This window comes from Felis catus, chromosome D3 (genome assembly GCF_018350175.1).
Source record: "Felis catus isolate Fca126 chromosome D3, F.catus_Fca126_mat1.0, whole genome shotgun sequence".
Lineage (NCBI taxonomy): Eukaryota > Metazoa > Chordata > Mammalia > Carnivora > Felidae > Felis > Felis catus.
In genome coordinates, this window is record NC_058379.1 from 80,654,838 (window position 1) to 80,675,754 (window position 20,917).

Genomic DNA, 20,917 nt, shown 5'->3' on the forward strand with positions numbered 1-20,917 from the left:
CCGACATAATACGGTGCCTCAGCTAGGCTTCAAGAATGTAAGGATACTGCATTCTTTCATCGGAAATATCATTACCACGACACCAATAAAAGACGACTAAACCTTGCCGGTTAAAAACTGGCATTCATGGTTTTTTAAGAAAAAGGTAATACGTGCTCATTTACAGAACATTTTAGACACGCAGTAGAATCCCACAACTTAGAAACAGCATTGTTAAAATTTGAGTCTATTTTCATTTAAGATTTCTTCTCTGTGTGGGCACTTATTTTTTTAATGCTTATTTTTGGACAGAGAGAGCAGGGGAGGGGCAGAGAGAGAAGGAGACAGAGGATCCAAAGCGGGCTCCACCCCGAGAGCAGAGAGCCCGAGGCGGGGCTCGAACTCACAGACTGTGAGATCATGGCCTGAGCCGAAGCCAGCCGCTCACGCGCCCCGAGCCCTCCGCCGTTTTGCACCCTCCTGGGCTGTGGAGCAAGAAAGGCACCGGTTCAGGCCGACGGCCCCACCTGGTGCGCAGCTCCAGACCCCCTAGGCCTTGCTGCGTCTCTGGCAGCACTGACCTTAGACCTTCCTCACGACCCTAAGTGCCTCAGTTCCCGGCACGTCACCCACCCACGGTCGGCCATCTCCGGCCTCTTCCTTCTCTGCTCCCAGCCTCCGGGCCCCTCTGCCGCCCCCACCCAGCTGCTGCTGCAAGTTCAAGGTCCTCTTCTCGGGCTCTGCCCTGGCACTGCTCCCTCCCCCGGAAGCGCGCGCAGCCTCTCCCATTGCGCAACGTGAAAATGGACGGTCGTCCCTGTTCCTGCTTCCGTGGTCCGCTCTCCTCTCTCCTTCCCCTACGTCCCGCCTGCCGTCCCTCCCCCGTGGCCTGGAGGCTGCTCAGCAGGGTCGCCGGTGGCCTTGGGCCTGGCTTCCAGGGACAGTGGCGTGTTACAGCCGCCAGTGGCACTTGCTGCCCACAGCTGACCATCCCTCGGATCAAACTGTCCCGTCCCCCCACCGCTCTCGCTTTGCCTTTGGACGGGCTTCAGACGGTTGCCGCTCCACGTTACGCAGCCGCCCTGCGTGACCCAAACATTCGGCCCTCGCTGGTCCCTTCCCCTCTTGCTCGCACTGCGATCTGGCCCTGAGCACTCGCCTCGCGTCCCCGTGTCTGCCTCTCCTCTCTGCCTCGGGGACGCCTGCTCCCAGGACTCGGGCACCACGAGCCCAACCTGCCCCAGAGCTGCACCTCCTGTAAGCCCGACCGGAGTGGAACCTGTCACAGGTCACCAAGTCCTGTCGATCCTTTCTCCTAAACCCTCCTGAGCAGACAGATATTGGATACATTTTTTTTTTTCAATGAAGACAATTACTTCATATTAACAAAAGGAACGCAAAGGAAATAGAAGAGGGTAAAAGGGTAAAGAATATTTGACCTAAGACTGGATTAAAGGGAGACAAGGAGTTCTGATCCAACGGCGACCCGGGAAGGCCCCGACCTGCCCTCCCCTGCAGACACAGCATACCCGCCGCCGCCGCTATTTGCAGAGCGACTCCCCCTGGAGAGCGGGAGGCTAGCAGGTTCCGCGAGCGACAAACGGACCGTGTACAGTACGGGGGTGGGACCAAGACACCCTAATGGAGGGAACCTCCGCCTCCTATTCTGTGAGCTGCAGCGGGAGGGGACACCACTGAGGGTCTGAGGGCACATTCGCCTGCTGTGGGGCACAGAAAAAGAGGCGCATTTTAAAAGCACGTGCCCATAACCCCGCCAAAACACTGGGGGGGGGGGGGGTTACTGGGCCCCTCTCCAGGTCAGAAAAGCTGGCAAGCAGCATGGCGACCGCCCTGACAGCACAGACAAGAGCGGGTCTGGGTGCCACATGTAGCCCACGCCCCTGGGAGCCCCCAGCCCCTAACCCACGCCCCGCATTCCCCGGGGCACAGAAAAGCACGTGTGGCTCAAAAGAGCAACTAAAAGGTAAAAGACGCAGTACTACAACTCCGCCAAATGGCAGGGGAGCCGCTGGGACTCTCTCCGGGTCCCAGGGGCTGGCAAGTGACACGGTTTCCGCTCCCCCCTCTACCTTGATAGGGCAGACAGGAGCGAGGGTTGTGCACCCCAGCCGGTCTAGCGCGTCAGTAAACCCTGAGATCCTAGCCCACACCAGCCACAGCGGTGCAGCCCGGGCAACCCCGGCATGGCTCACACAGGAACACCACCGGTCAGCAAGCGCTACGGCACCAGTGGTCTTACCGAAGTGACACAGGTTCAGAGAACCCCAGAACATTCCAGGCCTGCATCGCTTTGACTCCAGGTGCCACACCAAGGCAGCCCTTGGTTTGCACCCACTTCAGCCTCAGCTGTCTGACCAGGGCGCCCTTTGAGAGGAGAGCCACAGGAACAGCCCGGCCGTGTCCACACCAGCTCCTGCCCACCACTCTGGCAGCCCCCGCATGGAGTGCCCGAGGACACGTAGCCCACGACAGCCACGGCTCCAGCCAGCCAAAGTCGCCAAGCACACCGTCTACACAGGGGACATTGATATACAAGTCATTCCTTCAAGCTTAGAAATAGCTATTCTACCTAATTCATAGAAAAATACATAGTTAAACAAAATGAGGAGACAGAGGAATGTGCTCCAACTGAGACACCGAGACAAACCTCAGGGAAAGGAAAAAAAAAAAAGCTAACTGAAATGGGGATCAGCAATGTACTTGGCAAAGAATTCAAATTAATGTGTGTGTGGATGCTCACAGGATGGAGAGAAGAGTGCAGGAGCTCAGTGCGAACTTCAACAAAAAGATGGAAACTATTAAAAAAAAATAGCCAGAATTAAAGAACAAAATAACTAAAGTGAAAAATACGCTACAGGGAATCAACGATATTAGAGGATACAGAAGAACGGATCAGTGATCTGGAAGACACGGTGATGGAAAGCATCCAAGCTGAATAACAACAACAAAAAAAGAATTTCAAAAAGGAGACTAGGTTAAGAGATCCCTTGAACAACATCAAGCAAACAGACATTTGCATTATAGGGGTCCCAGAAGAAGAGATGGAGAAAGGGACAGGAAAATTATTTGCAGCCATAAGAGCCTGAAAATTTCGCTAACCTGGGGAAAGAAACAGACATCAGGTTCAGGAAACAGACTTTCAAACAAGATGAACCAGAGGGGGTACAACCCCCAACATGTAAAAATAAAAACGTTAAAGATTAAAGACAAAGAGAATTTTTAAAGCAGCAAGAGAGAAATAACTAGTACACACAAGGAAAATCCCATGAGGTTATCAGCTGATTTTTTTCAGCAGAAACTTTACTAGATCATGCTTGTCCTTTCTGGCCTGCAAAGTGCTGAGAGGAAAAAACCTACGACCAAAAATGCTCTACCCGGCAAGGTTATCATTAGACTTGAAGTAGAGAGAAAGAGTTTCCCAGACAAACACATGTTAAAAGAATTCATCACCACTAAACCAGCTTTACAAGGAATGTTAAAGACAGTTCTTTAAGTGGAAAAGAAAAGGCCATAATTAGAACATTATAAGAAGAAAACATTTCATGAGTGAACTCAGACCAACATTAAGGAGTAGTGCAATCACTTATGAAGATTAAAAGACAAAAGTAGTAAAAGCCACTATCTAAAAAAATTAAGGAAAATCACTAAAAATATGGAAAATATTAAAACATGGAGGGTGGGAGCAAAAATTAAAGTCTCCAAACTTAAGCGACTATCAGCTTGATATAGACTGCTATATATTTAGAATATTACACATAAACCTCAAGGCAACCACAAACCAAAAAACATAATAACTTCAAGCAAAATAAGGAAAAAAAGCCCAGTATACCACTACAGGAAGTCATCAATCATAAGGACAGCAAGAGAAAAACAAAACAGAGAACTACAGAAACAACCAAAAAACAATGAACAAAATGGCAAAAAAAAAAAAAAAAAAAAAGTATATACCTCTTAATAACGAGGTTAGGGACACCTAGGTGGCTCAGCTGATTGTTTGACTCTTTTTTTTTTTTAATTTTTTTTTTAACTTTTATTTATTTTTGAGAGACAGAGTGCGAGCAGGGGAGGAACAGAGGGAGACACAGAATCCGAAGCAGGCTCCAGGCTCTAAGCTGTCAGCAGTCCTGACTCAGGACTCGAACTCACAAACCACAAGTTCATGACCTGAGCCAAAGTCAGACGCTCAACCGACTGAGCCACCTCAGCGCCCTGAGTGTTTGACTTTTGATGTCGGCTCACGTTATGATCCTCGGGTCATGTGATTGAGCCAGACAGTGAGCATGGAGCCTGCTTAAGATTCTCTCTCCCCTCTCTTCCCCCTCCCCTACTCATATGCAAGTTCTCTCTCTCTCTCTCCCCCCCCCCTGCCCTACTCATATGCAAGTTCTCTCTCTCTCTCCCCCCACCTGCTCCTCTCCCCTATTCGTATGCAAGTTCTCTCTCTCTCTCTCTCTCTCTCTCTCTCTCTCTCCCTCCCTCCCTCTCAAATTAAAAAAAAAGTTTTAAAATTATGATTAGGTTAGATTTAGAAGGTCTAAAAGCTCCAATAAAAGACATGAGGAATCTGAATGGATAAAAAAGGAAGACCCATCTATAGGCTGTCTAGAAAAGACTCACTTCAAACCTAAAGACACATAGAGACTGTAAGTGAAGAGATGAAAAAGATACTCCATGTATTTGGAATCAAAGATGACCAGGCGAGCAATACTTAGATCAGAGAAAATGACAGGCTTAAAAAAGCAAAACAAAACTGTAACAAGAGACAAAGAAGGGCATTACATAATGATAAAAGAGTCAATCCAACAAGGGGACTGAGGATTTAATAACTGTAAATATCTATGCACACAACACTGGAGCACCTAAACGTAAAACAAACATTAACAGACATAAAGGGAGAAATTGACAGTAATACAACGATTAGGGGACTTTAACACCACACCTATATCTGTGGCTAGATCATTCAGGCAGAAAACCAATGAGGAAACAGTGTCCTTGAAGGACATATTAGACCAGATGGACTAACAGATATATAAAACATTCTACCCGAGAACAGAATACACATTCCTTTCAAGTGCACAAGGAACATTTTCCAGGATGTACCACGTGTTAGGCCACAAAACAAATTCTAATAAATTTAGGAAGATTAAAACCATATCAAGCATGTTTTCTAACCACAACCAGTATAAAACTGGAAACCAATTACAAGAAACAAACTGGAAAAAGCACAAACACACGGAAGCTAAACAACAATGATACTAAAAACCAGAGGGTCAGGAGCGCCTGGGGGGCTCCATCAGTTACATGTCCAGCTTCAGCTCAGGTCATGATCTTGCAGTTTGTGGGTTCAAGCCCCATGTTGGGCTCTCTTCTGTCCGTGTAGAGCCCACTTCAGATCCTCTGTCCCCTCCCTTCTCTCAAAACAAACAAACAAACATTTAAAAAAAACCCACAGTGGGTCAAAGAAGAAATCTAAGAGGAAATTTTAAAAAAGGAAAACCATGGAAACAAATGAAAACACAAAAACCCAAAATGTTTGGGAAACAGCAAAAGCAGTCCTAAGAGGAAAATTTATAGCAATACAGGCTACCTTAAGAAATAAGAAAAGTCTCAAAGAATCTCACCTTACACCTAAAGGACTAGAAAAAGAAGAGCAAAAGCCTAAGTTTAGTGTAAGGAAGGCTATAATGAATATCAGAGCAGAGAGATTAAAAACAAACAATAACAATAGAAAAGAGAAAATAACAAGACCACAGAAGTGCAAGGAAATATGAGAGACTCCTATGAAAAATGATATGTCAACAAACTGGACAACCTAGAAGAAATGGATACATTCCTAGAAACATACGATCTTACAAAACTGAAGCAAGAAGAAAATCTGAAGCAGGAAATCTGAACAGAACAATAGCTTAGTCACAAGAATGAACTGGTAACTGAAAAACTCCCAACAAACTAAAGTCCAGGACCAGACAGATTCACAAGTGAATTTAAAGAAGAGTTAATTGCTAGTCTCATCAGACTATTCCAAAAATTAGAAGAGGAAGGAAAGCTTCCACATATATTCTATGAGACAAGCATTACCCTAATACCAAAATCAGGCAAAGACATGGAGGAGGAGGAGGAGGAGGAGGAGGAGGAGGAGGAGGAGGAGGAAGAGGAGGAGATGAAGGAGGAAGAGACAGACGGACGACAAGGAGGAGACGGACGGACGATGAGGAGGAGGAGGAGGAGGAGGAGGAGGAGGAGGAGAAGGAGGAGGAGGAGGAGGAGGAGGAGGAGGAGAAGGAGGAGGAGGAGGAGGAGAAGGAGGAGGAGGAGGAGGAGGAGGAGGAGGAGGAGAAGGAGGAGGAGGAGGAGAAGGAGGAGGAGGAGGAGAAGGAGGAGGAGGAGGAGGAGAAGGAGGAGGAGGAGGAGGAGGAGGAGGAGGAGGAGGAGGAGGAGGAGGAGAAGGAGGAGGAGGAGGAGAAGGAGGAGGAGGAGGAGGAGGAGGAGGAGAAGGAGGAGGAGGAGGAGAAGGAGGAGGAGGAGGAGGAGGAGGAGGAGGAGGAAGAGGAGGAGATGAAGGAGGAAGAGACAGACGGACGACAAGGAGGAGACGGACGGACGATGAGGAGGAGGAGGAGGAGGAGGAGGAGGAGGAGGAGGAGGAGGAGGAGGAGGAGGAGAAGGAGGAGGAGGAGGAGGAGGAGGAGGAGGAGGAGGAGGAGGAGAAGGAGGAGGAGGAGGAGGAGGAGGAGGAGGAGGAGGAGGAGAAGGAGGAGGAGGAGGAGGAGGAGGAGGAGAAGGAGGAGGAGGAGACGACAGATGAGGAAGAGACAGACGAACGACGAGGAGGGGATGGACGATGAGGAGGACGAGGATGAGGAGGAGGAGGAGGAGGAGGAGGAGGAGAGGACAGATGAGAAGGAGACGGATGGACGACGAGGAGGACAAGGAGGACAAGGAGGAGTTGGATGGATGATGAGGAGGATGATGAGGAGGATGAGGAGGAGGACAGGGAGGAGGACGGAGAGGACGAGGAGGAGGATGGGGAGGAGGACGGAGAGGAGGACGGGGAGGACAGGGAGGAGGATGGGGAGGACGGAGAGGATGAGGACAAGGAGTAGGAGGACGAGGAGTAGGAGGACGAGGAGGATGACGAGGAGGAGGAGGATGACGACGAGGAGGAGGATGACGACGAGGAGGAGGATGACGACAAGGAGGAGGATGACGACGAGGAGGAGGAGGAGGATGACGACGAGGAGGAGGATGACGACAAGGAGGAGGACGAGGATGAGGAGGATGAGGATGAGGAAGAGGACGAGGAGGAGGAGGAGGAGGAGGAGGAGGAGGAGGAGGAGGAGGAGGAAGAGGAGGAGGATAAGGAGAAGGAGGAGAAGGAGGAGGAGGAGGAGGAGGAGGAGGACAAGGATGACGATGAGGACAAGGAAGATGAGGAGGAGGACAAGGATGAAGAAGGAAGTAAATGACAGACCATGAACACATGAATTCAAAAATCCTCAACAAAACATTAGCAAAGTATATTCAATAATACATTAAAGGGATCATTCACCATAATCAAATGGGGTTTACTTGGGGGGATTCATGGATGGTTCAATATCCACAAATCAATGTGATACACCACATTATTAAATTGAAAGATAAAAATTATATGCTCATCTCAATACATGCAGAAAAAGCATCTGACAAAATTCAACATCCATTCATGATCAAAACTCTCAACAAAGTAGGTTTAGAGGGAACATACCTTAACATAATAAAAGGCCCTATATGACAAACACAAAGCTAACATTATATTTAATAAGGAAAATCTGAGGGCTTTTCCTTTAAGATCAGGAAAAGGACAAAGATGTCTGCTCTCACCACTTTTATTCAAAATAATTCTGAAAATCCTAGCCACAGCAATCAGACAAGAAATAAAAGGCATCCAAATTGGTAAGGAAGAAGTAAAACTGTCACTATTTGTAGACGACATACCATACAAAAAAAAAAAATTCTATGGGGCGCCTGGGTGGCTCAGATGGTTAAGCATCCAACTTCAGCTCAGGTCATGATCTCATGGTCCGTGAGTTCGAGCCCTGCGTCAGTCTCTGTGCTGACAGCTCAAAACCTGGAGCCTGCTTCAGATTCTGTGTCTCCCCCTCTCTCTGACCCTCCCTTGTTCATGCTCTGCCTCTGTCTCAAAAATAAATAAACATTAAAAAATTTTTTTCTTAATTCTAAAAGCTTTACCAAAAAAATATTAGAGGTAAAAAATGAATTCAGTAAAGTTGTAGGATGTAAAATTAATATGCAAAAATCTGTTGCATTCCTATAAGCTAATAACAAAGTAGCAGGAATAAAAATGAAGAAAACAATTCCATTTACGATTTACAAGTCCATTTACAATTGCACCAAAAAGAATAAAACACCTCAGTATCAACTTAACCAAGGAGGTGAAAGACCTGTACTCGGAAAACTATAAACATTGACGAGAAAAACTGATGACAGCACAAACAAATGGAAAGATATTCCATGTTCGTAGGCTGGAAGCATATTGTTGAAATGTCCACACTACCCAAAGCTATCTATGGATTCAATGCAATCCCTGTAATATACCAATAACATTTTCCACAGAACTAGAACAAATAATTCTGAAATTTGTTTAGAACCATGGAAGACTTCAAAAAGCCAAAGAAATCTTGAGAAAGAATAAAGCTGGAGATATCACCATTCCAGATTTCAAGATCTACTACAAAGCGATAATAACCAAACCAGAATGGTACTGGCACAAAAACAGACATAAGAAACAATGCAACAGAGTAGAGAGTCCAGAAATAAACCCACGCTTCTGTGGCTAATTCATCTATGACAAAGGAGGTAAGGATATACAAGGAGGAAAAGACAAGTCTCTTCAATAGATGCTGCTGGGAAAACTGGACAGCTACATGCAAAAGAATGAAACCGGACCACTTTCTCTTACCATGCACAGAAATAAACTCGAAATGGATTAAAGACCTAAATCTCGGCGTGAAACCATAAAACTTGTAAAGAAAACAGGCAATAATCTCTTTGACATCAGCCTTAGTGACATTTTTCTAGATACGTTAGGGTTAGGGTTAAACAAAACAAAAAAAACAAAAGCAAAAATAAACTAATTGGACTAACAAAATATAAAGCTTTTTCACATCAAAGGAAACCATCAACAAAACAAAAAGGCAACCTACAGAATGGAAGATTTTCAAATGACATATTTGATAAGGGATTAATATCCAAATATATTTTTAAAAAAACCTTTTATAACTGAACACCCCAAACCCTAAATAATCCAATTAAACATGGGCAAAGGACCTGAGTAGACTCTTCCCAAAGACAACACACAAATGACCCACAGACACATGAAAAGATGCTCAACACCATTAATTATCAGGGAAATGCAAATCTAAACTACAATGAGATACCACCTAACACTTGTCAAGATGGCTAGTATCAAAAAGACAATTGGGGCGCCTGGGTGGCGCAGTCGGTTAAGCGTCCGACTTCAGCCAGGTCACGATCTCGCGGTCCGTGAGTTCGAGCCCCGCGTCGGGCTCTGGGCTGATGGCTCAGAGCCTGGAGCCTGTTTCCGATTCTGTGTCTCCCTCTCTCTCTGCCCCTCCCCCGTTCATGCTCTGTCTCTCTCTGTCCCATAAATAAATAAATAAACAAACAAACAAATAAATAAATAAATAAACGTTGAAAAAAAAAAAGACAAGAAATATATTTTGGCGAGACTGAGGAGAAAAGGGAACCCTCCTGCACTGCTGGTGGAAACATAAAACGGTGCAGCCACTATGGAAAACACTGCGGAGGTTCCCGCCCAGATTAAAGTAGCAATACTACAAGTCCAGTAATTCCACTACTATTTACCCTTAGAAAATGAAAACACTAATTTGAAAAGATACATGCATCTCTAGGTTTACTGCAGCATTATTTATATAACCAAGATATGGAAGCTACCTAAGTGCTGGTGATAGATGCATGGATAAAGAAGATGTGGTACACACGATGGAATATTACTCAGCCATAATAAAGAATGAGATCTTGCCATGTGACAACGTGGATGGATCCAAAGAGTATAATGTTAAGTGAAATAACTCGGAGAAAGACAACTTCCATATGATCTCACTCATACGTGGAATCTAAAAATTAAAGAAACAGACACAAGAAAAAGTAACAACAGACCTACAACTACGGAGAACCGGTGGCTGCCAGAGGGGAGAGCGTTGGGCAAAATGAGGGCAGGGGAGTTAGAGACACAGGCTTCCAGTTTGGAATCCATTGTAGGGATGAAAGGTACAGCATAGCAAATATAGTTAATGGTATCGTTTTAGCATTGTAAAGCGATACTTGGGGTGAGCACAGCATATCTAGTGTTTGAATCACTGCTGTACTCCTGAAACAAATGTAACACTGTGTTTCAACTATACTTCAATGAAAAATAAAAATGAAGACAAGTTAGTCTTCTCTTCTCCAGAAGAAGAGAATTTCGAGGACAGGAAACTGCACAAGCGAAGACCTGAAGGGAGGGGCACAGGTGGGATATTCAGGGGGAGTGGGCATCAATAGCCTCCCTCTTCTTTGCCTCCCTCCTTGTTCTGTCTGAACCAATGGTGAAACAAGACAAAAAGACGCAGAAAAGGAAAAAGGATCATTTTTACTAAAGCAGGTAAAGGAGAATGTGGTTTAGTTCACTGTGGCTTCTGATGATTGAGCCCCATCATCAGCCAGATGACTGCCCCCCAGTAGCGCTTGATGGAGGTAGACCTCCTCTGGTGCAGAGAGCGCCCTCTGCAGGGCACAGCTGAGGTAGATCTCCTCCTTACTCTAGCGCAGAGGGCGCCCCCTGGTGGGGACAGCTGAGCTAGACCTTCTCCTTGCTCTGGGGCAGAGGGCGCCCCCTGGTGGGCACAGCTGAACTAGACCTTCTCCTTGCTCTGACGCAGAGGGTGCCCCCTGGTGGACGCAGCTGAGAACTGGGGCTCCCCAGGGGAAGGGGAGAGCTCAGTACAAGGGGACAGAGGGCCACAGCTGGAAGAAGGTTCCTACTGGCTTCAAGCCAGGGAGATAGAGTTCAATGGTTAGAGCTCAGGGACCCAGGGCAAGAGGGTGTGACGTGAGCCCACAGATGTGGGCAAGGTCAGGGGGTGTCAGAGAAGGTCAGTTCTTTTCCAGGTGGCTGGCAGAGAGATGGGCACGAGGCAGGTGCTTAAAGTTTTCTCCTGCCTTTGGGACCTCAGACAGCACTGGTACAGGTATCAGGTTGAACCATTTTCAGTTGTTGTTTTGGTAGAGTAAAAATTGGTTGCATATTCACCATTTCCAATGGTTCAACTTAGTACATATAGTCCTTCGGAGCTGTGGACAATGTCCTGCGGAGCTAGCTCGCCGCCCCCACGCTCCTGGCTTCACCCTGTGCTCCAGGGTATGTTTATGAAGTGCCTATGAGTGACTCTGGTTAGGCATTTCCCTGTATTTTTTGATTTGCTTATTGTGTCCAGCACAGGCCATTTCCCATACTCCAAGATCAATAAATAGCAAGTAAATCATCGAAAAACGAGTGGAAACTGCAATCTGGATGATTAGCTGATTTATGCCTTTAATGAACCTATGTCACTGTCCCCACGGTGGGCAGGCACCCAGGAGCTCACCGCTGCCATCTCGTTTCTCACGGAGCCAAAGACAATCCGGAACAGCACCCTTCAGGAGTTCGCCCGATGAGCAGGCATCTTCTGGGCAGATGAAACTGATGTGGCCTGATCGTAACAGGCTCCACCGGGACCTATGGCAGGGCCCAGGGGGAGGCGAGTGGAGACAGCTGGCACCAGAGGGGCTCCCTGTGCCACCAACACACAGCCTCGTGAAGGGGTCCCTTTCTGGCCTCTGCTGGCTGAGGAGGACATCGGGGGATGGCTGTGGTCTCCCCAGCACGTGTGTTCAGCCCACGGGACACACCGGAAGAATGACTGGGTGTGGAACAATCAGAACTTCCCATTGTTTGTTTGCATCGTGTGGAAGCCGTAAGGGTTCACACTCATACACGGTTTTAAATAAGTGTCAGACACGGCCCCGGATGTTTAACGTACAGCAATTCACGTCGTCTTGACGACGGCACTCAGAGGTGAGGACTGTCATACATGCAAGAAACAGCTGAGGCTCAGGGGGATCCAATGGTCTTAACCATTTTACTGAGGAGGCAATCTTCACCATGTGGTCCACGCATGATTACTATACTACACACACATACACACACACACACACGCACACACCACAGCCGGCTCCAGCTTGGTTGTTTTGTTTGTTTTTTACTAGGAGGTAAAGGTTTGTAATGCTTGGCTTAGAACCTTCCATGTGAATAGGAGGCCGGGGTCCCCCGTGAGTTCTGACCCACAGTGGGAATCTGGGCAAGTCCCATGGGCCCTGTGGACCTCAGGTTTTTTTTTCTTAATTTTTTAAATATTTATTTTATTTACTTTGTGTGTGTGTGTGTGTGTGTGTGTGTGTGTGTGAGAGAGAGAGAGAGAGAGAGAGAGAGAGAGAGAGAGAGAGAGGGAGAGAGGGAGAGAGGGAGAGATAGGCAGAGAGAGAAAGAATCACAAGCAGGCTCTGCACCGTCAGTACGGAGCCAAACTTTGGGGCTCAATCTCACGAACCATGAGATCATGACCTGAGCTGAAATCAAGAGTTTAACCACCCAGGTACCCCTGGACTTCAGTTTGTCACAGAAGGCTGTGGACACAGTGATCTTGGGTCATCTCTAGTTGTCACCATTCCCAGGACAGCACTGTGGCAGTGGATTAATCCCCGTGATGAACCGCTGGTCAAATAAGAGCTTCAGGGAGGGGCAGCGTAGGTGGCTCAGTCAGTTAAGCATCTGACTCTTGGTTTCAAACCATGATCTCATGGTTCATGGGTTCGAGCCCCACATTGGGCTCTGTGTTGATGGTGCAGAGCCTGCCTGAGATTCTCTCTCTCTGTCCCTTCCCTGCTCATGCTCTCTCTCAAAATAAACAAAACTTAAAAAAAAAAAAAAAAAAAAAAGAGCTTCAGTGAGGGTAAGTAGCAGTTTTCCATCGAGCTTAGCAGCCTCACTGGAAGTGCTTCGGGGATTAAATCCATAATTTGGGACCTTTTCATATTAGAGGGATACGATTTGCAAAATTAAGCTTAAAAGAACAGGAAGAAGGTTTGGAGTGTTGGGGGGTGGGGGTCTCTCCGTAGTGACACAATCGTTGCCTCATTGCCCTAGTGAAATCCAGGGGAAGGGAGGCTCCCTCCTCAGGAGAACAAGTGGAGTATGGGGTGGGGGTGGGGTGTACTGGGGGAAGATTCAGGAGGTCACAAAACAGATTACAGAGCATTGAAGAGGTCTCCTCTCTGGAAGAAAAGGTCTGTCAAGTACCATACAATCTATGGATTGAGAGCAGCTCTTATACAGAAGGGAGAAACAGAACTGAGGTAAGGCTTTAGCACAAACCATTTCCAGGTAAGTTCTGGTCCCTTCCATTACCATCTTGTAGAGCATACTGGAGACAGAAGGGGATGCAGCCAGACCTTCAGAAAGTAGGGGACAGAATGAAAGCCTGCCATTTGCAACAACGTGGATGGATCTGGAAGGCATAATGCACGTGAAATAAATCGGAGAAAGACCAACACCATATGATTTCCCTCATATGTGGAATTTAAGGAAAAAAAGCAAAAAAAATAAAAAGAGAGAACAAAAAAGACTCTCAAATATAAAGAACAAACCGATGGTTACCAGAGTGGTGGCAGGTGGGGGGTGGGGTGTGAAATAGGTGAAGAGCATTAAAAGTACATACACATAATAAGCACTGAGTAATGTATAGAAGTGTTGAATAGTATACACCTGAAACTAATATTATGTTAATTATACTTGAATAAAAATTTAAAAAAAATTTTAAGGTATAGGACAGGTCTGCAAAAAAAAATATTTGGGACCCCACTTAGGAACACTTTTCCATTTGGTGGATTGTTTAATCCTGAAAAAGGTTTAAAGTGGTGATAGGAGCAAAGTATTCACCTTTAGGGATTTGGGGTCCACTCTTGTTTACAACATTCTTTTCTAATTCCAAGATTTTATTTATTTATTTATTCATTCATTCTTATTTAGCACATCTTTACAGACAGCGTGTGAGCAGGGCAAAGGGCAGAGAGAGAGAGAGAGAGAGAGAGAGAGAGAGAGAGAGAATCCCAAGCAGCCTCCACACAGTCAGTGCACAGAGCCTGATGCAGGGTTCAAACTCCTGAAACCATCAGATCATGACCTAAGCCGAAGTCAGAGGCTTAACTGGCTGAGCCACCCAGGCGCCCCTAATTCCAAGATTTCAAATGGGCACCTCTCATCTTGTAAATTCCTTGAAGAGACCTTGACTTCCCAGTATTTGTATCTCAGGGGCTTGCCGGGCACCTGGCACGTTATAAGCTTCCAAATTACCTTTATGTATAAAAGGATGAGCCAACCTTGCAAACACCATAACCTTGTTGGCTTTTTAACTGACGTTCTTATTTAGCACATCTTTACAAAGGTCCTGGAAGTGGAATAAAGCTTCCTCTTGTCCCAGAAGCCATGGACACATTTTAAAATGTAACCGATAATGATTTTTCCCCCTGACTATAAAATAACGCACACAAAAGTTGGAAAAGATAGGAACGTTAATGAGGAGATGGCCCTGATCTCATTAACACATTAACATTGTTTTATTCCCTTCCAGGTTTTTTCCTAAGCACTATCTTTAAATGCGACCGTAATTATGCTATATTCCATAGCCCTTTTTTCATTGTGTTTTAAGCATCTTCCTTGTATCTCTGCATGTGGGTATTTAATAAGTATCAGAAACTCATCCTGGCAATACAGAACTTCTGGTCTTCTACTCCAAAGGAGTCTTTTCTTAGTTTTTATCACGAAAATGTCAAAAGCATCCATGTAGTTGCTCTAGCCAAACACCCAGGGATCGTCTGGAATTCTCTTTCCCTCACCACTCCACCCAGCCCATTCAACCGTTCTGCTTCATCTAGAAAACACATCCCAAACCATCCTGTCCCTCGCCTCTGCTCCTCCGAACTCATCTGAGCTTCCAAAGAGGCTCCGTCATACTCCCACCCTGTTGGGGAAAGTGATCAAAAACACCTGGCCACTGACTGACCCCTGAGCTGGACCCGGCCACGTGGAGGCTCCTCCCCTCCCCTTGGGAGTGTGGGTTCCACTTGCCTTTCCGCTCCCACAGGCTGCTCCAAGGACATAGCCTTGAAATGGTGATGATGGAAACACCTGCACAGTACATGTGACTGAGCCCAGTTAGGGCCTTTTATAAACAAGGTTTGCAGGGCGGTGTGGGATCTGCTCATCTTGCTGTTGCCCAAGACAAGAATCAGATGTAAGTTTCCTTTGCTATTGTTCTTTTTAATAATGTTTATTTATTTTTGACAGAGAGAGACACACAGAGTGCAAGTGGGGGAGGGTTAGAGAGAGAGAGACACACACATACAGAATCCGAAGCAGGCTCCAGGCTCTGAACTGTCAGCACAGAACCAGACTCCGGGCTTGAACTCACGAACCGCAAGGTCATGATCTGAGCCGAAGTCAGACGTTTAACCTACTGAGCCCCCCAGGCGCCCCCGTCCTTTGCTATTGTTAAGATCACTACCTACCAACATGGAGAGGCCTGCTTCTTTCCTCTGTCCCTCCCTGCCCTCTGCCGATGGGGGCTGATGTCAGGTTACACCTGGGAAGCTCCTGAGAGGGTTGTGAATCGACATCCCGCCCCCCCCCCCCCATCCATCTTCCCGCAGAACCATCATTTAAAAATGTAGAAGACGCTGCCACCCACATGCAATTTCTTTGGGACTGTATTTTTTTTTTTAATTTGTAATGTTTCTTTATTTTTGAGAGAGAGACAGAGCACAAGCAGGGGAAGGGCAGAGGCAGGGAGACGCAGAATTCGAAGCAGGCTCCAGGCTCCGAGCTGTCAGCACAGAGCCCCACGCGGGGCTCGAACTCATGCACTGCGAGATCATGACCTGAGCCGAAGCAGGACGCCCAACCGACTGAGCCACCCAGGCGCCCCTGTATTTTTTTTTTGAATCAGAAAATCAGGTGCATCAGGTGAACAAGGGACCAGTTGGGGTGCCCACCTGATATGCCTTTTTGCTGTCAGCTCTGGCCACCCTCAACCCCCGACTGCAGCCATCCTCCGTTCTCCTCCTCCTCCAGACCTGAGTTCAGGGCTCACCCAGCACTACTCGTCCCTACAGCCGTTGAAAGCACAGACCGGGTCAACCTCGCCTGAGCAGCTCCCCCCATCGCACCCCCACCGGCCCCATAGTTAAAGGCGAGGGCACCTCGGCGAGGGCTCTACGGTCATCCAGCCACACCCAGATCTAGACCCATGGGGTGTTGGCAGGAGACCAGTCCACAGCTCGCAGGCACACACCGACTTCCCAGACAGCACGCTGTCACCACCCCCCCGCCACAGCACAGGAGACAGTCTCACACTAGATCCAGCAGCTCTCCCACCGAAAGAAGTGCCTTCCCGGCCCAACTTGGGCCCACGGGACAATCCCGCTCCGACTCCTGGAAGCCCAGGGGGACTAACGGCACCCAGGCTCTAGCTAGTCCTCTCAGCCTCCTGGGTTTCCCATCCTGGACTCCACTCCCCAGAAAGATCTAGACTTTAGCGTGCTTGGCACAATAGGCGCCCAGAGCGGGTAAGCAACAAGCCAACACAACCCACCGACCGCACACACGTGTTCACACATAGAACAAAATGCAGGCACTTACTTGCTTCTTCCAGGCCAGTCTTTCCCCGACAGCTGCGAGTTGAGCCCAGGAGACCCACACTGCTGGTTTCTCCGGGCTTCCCCTGAAGAGCAGCCTCAGCACGTAGCTCTCTCCCCTGATCCAGCCCGACGCCCAGCGCCCTGCTGTAGGGGACCCGGCCCCTCCAACTGAGCCCCACCAGCAGGAAATACTCCCTCTTTTGAACACCATGGGGGGATGCCCACGGGCTGGGTCCTGGTGCTGGGCTCCTCAGAAGGCAAACAGTGCAGATACAGCCTGTGGGGTGCACACACGTGGCTGGGGCGTGGGCGGCAGTAAGTGGGGGTCCCGACCGATGAGCACGGAGAGGACAGGTGGAATTTCCTGAACATCACCGCCTCCAGAGCTGCAGCCAGTCTTCACTTGGAAGAAGCCAGATCTCCAGGGAATCTCGGGAGCCCTACAGGTGGCCTGCATTGAATTTTAAAGCGGAGGGGATTTTACACAAGGAAGTTTCTACTGGAAACTGCTGTTGATCAACTGGAGGCTCTGGCCGCACTGGAAGAGGCCCACAGTAGACACTGAGCGGCAGGTGCTGCGTTTATATGGCCCTTGATTCTCCAGTTCAGCACCATTTCTTTCACGGCTGTCTCACATGCGGTCTGCGCCACTAACTTGCATCCTCTGCCTGACCCCTGCAGGCGCGTCCGTGACCTAGTGAGCATGCGGCTACCAGAAACCGGAAGTCAAAATGGCGCCCGCCTCAGCCTTTCCCGGAAGTCCACGCCTACTGGGTGTGGCCTGCAGCTCAGGCACTGGGCGCGTTTTAATGAATGAAAGTGTGATCGTAGAAGATAATGGCAATCGTTATGAATTAACAACAACTGATTACATTAGCTTGTCGTCACTTTATTGTTTATTCAAGTGGCTTGCAATTTACACTAGAGATCATGAGGAAATGGGAAACATGACAGGCACTTTGGGGAAGAGAGATGTAGGGGTCAGACAGGATGCCACAGAGGAGAAGGTAACTGTGACACCAGCATGCCAAGGGGAAAAAAAAGAGAAAGGAATCAAGTATGGAGGGAAACTAGGGAGCCCTGTAGGCAGCGCTTTCTACCGAGGGTCCCTGCCATGTGCTGCTTCACCGCTGTCTTTCAGTCACTGCTCAGCATGTGTCTTCCTTTGCTGTAGCTGTTTCCTCGATGGCCCTCAATTTTTTCAACTATGCCCCCCCCTTTTTTTTTGGCATCGAGCTGAGAGCTTTCCTCAAAAAAATCTGTGCCTTCGACTTTGCGTTTTGAATGAAAATGTACACGAATGCCTGTTTCGAGCCTGCAGAAATAAAGGAGCCCCCAACACACACAGTCTGCAGAGAACAACTTAGGCATCAATCACGGTCTATTTAAAAAGATATGCATAATATTTTCTCTTAAATCATGCAACGCATTTATTATACTCGACTTTAACGTCTCATACACAGGGTACAGTTCCCATGCAAAGCTTAAATGATCCTTCCAACATCCCTATGTGAGCAACAGACACACTTCATCTGAAAGCAGTCAACTCCTTGATGATGTCTCTGATTTTAACAAGCATAAGTTTATGAGCGCGATCACAGTAAATACTCTCAACTACCACAACTGTAAATTATGTACCACTTCCTTCCCACCTCAACTATCACTTTCCAAAGGTAGTATTTGCCTAACTAAAAGAAAAAAAAGATGTGGAGACCACACGGGGCTCCTAACGAGGAGTATCCAGGGGCCTTCCATCACCCTGGAATGAAGCCCAAACTCGTCATGAGTGCCCAAGGGTCTGATACGACCCTGTGACCTCCCCACCATAGCTTGTCCACCCGTACCTTCATGCACAGCCTCTAGTTCAGAGTTTCTCAATTTCAGCACCAGTGACGTTTTGGTCCCAATATATCTTTGTTTGTGGAGGATGTTGTGGGACGTTTAGAGCCATCTCTGGCCCTCTCCATGAGCTGCCAGCAGCACCCTCCCACACTGTGGCAACAAAAATGTCTCCAGACACTGCCAATCACCCAGGGTGGGAATCAGTCCTGTTGGGAATCACTAGTCACATCCCACTGAACAAGCCATACATCTCCCCATTTAGGCCCCTTATTAAGGCTCCCCCCCACCTCACTCTTGCTTAGGCATTGTCACGTCTGCCTCCTTCTCTGTTCTGACCTCAGTTTAGATGTCATCTCTGCAGAAGGGTCTTCTTGACCAATCAGACTGAGGTGGGCCCTCCAAAGTCACCCTGTACTACATCACTGCATTTGAATTTCTCCATATCCTTTATTAACACATGACATGATCCAGCTTATTTGTTCACCATTGTCTCATTGGGCTATAGTTTCATGAGAGTAGACACTCGTCCGTCTTCATGAAGAATCCTGAATATGACCACCAGTACCAGACATATCGCAGGTATGTGACAATTACCAAATGGACACACAAATGACTTCCTTCTTCATTACTGGGAGCTTTTTTGACAGTCAAGGAGTGATGGCAGAAGGGGGTTGCAAAATGCTTGGGATAATTCCAGGCCATGATTATTTGAGAAAGTCTGGGGAGACTTTGTTTTGTTTTTTAATTTTTTTAAATGTTTATTTATTTTTGACAGAGAGAGAGAGAGAGACAGAGCATGAGCGGGGGAGAGGCAGAGAGAGAGGGAGACACAGAACTGGAAGCAGGCTCCAGGCTCCGAGCTCTCAGCACAGAGCCTGACGTGGGGCTCGAACCCACAGACTGCGAGATCATGACCTGAGCCAAAGCAGGACGCTCAACCTACTGAGCCACCTGGGCACCCCTAGGGAGACTTTGTTTTGACAGCATCCTATAGCCTCAGCTTTCTTAGTCTGGTGAACTAAGTGCTGGGGTCCCAAGGGAGTGACCCCCACCAATCCAATTTTCTTATCAAGCAAGTTCCACGTGGTCTTCCAGGCTCTGACAGTCCATATCTGTGACAACCCAAGCAGAAGTGAAGTGGGTAGAGAGAACAGTCACATCTTGGAGAGTTTATTGACTTAAAGGGAGCATTGAATGTTGAGTCCGGAATAGGAAGCTAATCCAGGAAAAAGGAAGGAGCCCTGCCGGGAGCTAAGGTGTGAGAGGGTGGAGGCCACGTTGTTGGAGACCCGGATGGCCCTCCCTCTGAAGCAGCATGGTCCCCCATCCTCCTGACCCCCTCGGTCACACACACTCCTCCTTCACATCTCACAGGATGCGTTTCTGGGGGGCCCCAACCAGCCTCTTGATTCTCTTCTCTTTGCCAAAACACAAGCTAATTCCAGCTCTTTCCTACCTCTCTGAAGCTGCTGATTCAGTGAGTCACTTTCTATCCTCATTGTCTTCTTTGCTCTTGGCAGACTTCCTTACAGAAAAAAAGTCCTTTGCAAGATTAACATTGACCACAAAGGATATGCTTTTCTACCTTTTTTTTTTTTTTTTACATCTCATTTTCAATCTCCATTGATTTAATCTGTTGCAACTACAACTCATTACGATTAAACATTAGAGGCAGAAGCGTGGTGGGCGGGAGGCAATATTGCTAGAATGTATATCAAATATTGAACATAAAAATAAATCACTTTATTATTTCCTATAGACACACAGCTGCTCAAAACAGCACCCTCCCGGGTGGCAAAATTGAGTATCGATTAGTAGAGAACACATGCCCGCTGAAATGGACTGAGCTGAGCATCCAAGACTCTTTGTGGCTTTTTTCCCTAGAGGGAGAAACCCAAGCAAGAGTCTGTGGTTCTCTCCCCAACAGCACCGGTGTGTGCCAGGCTGGGGTATCTGGAACTTGGACTCACAGGAATTTGTCATTTTTATGGCTCTGTGACGAGCCAATGCTGAGGAATGCTCTGGTTCCAGCTGCTTTTCCACCTGGATAGACCTCAGTGACAATGCTCAAGAAGTACATTGGAAAAGGAATTGGAAAATCACTGAGAACAAGATTCCAGACTATTTTATGAAGGCTCCATTAAACTGTCATATACCCACAGCTCCCCTCCCCCCCACACACCCCACAGCCCCACACACAGGATGCCCTGGCTACAACTCAGCACTAAGAATTTTGAAATCTCGATAGAATAGACTAGATTTT

At 47.5% G+C, this 20,917-nt stretch overlaps 1 long non-coding RNA gene across 1 annotated transcript in view; it reads right to left on the minus strand.

Annotated features, from left to right (window-relative positions):
* The window catches only part of LOC111557343, a 51,162-nt gene extending 34,224 nt beyond the window's left edge, over positions 1–16,938 (minus strand). Inside the window, exon 1 of the long non-coding RNA XR_002737381.2 lies at positions 16,814–16,938. This is a non-coding gene — a long non-coding RNA (uncharacterized LOC111557343). The remainder of the gene's footprint in view (positions 1–16,813) is intronic.
* Between the last annotated feature and the right edge of the window lie 3,979 nt (positions 16,939–20,917).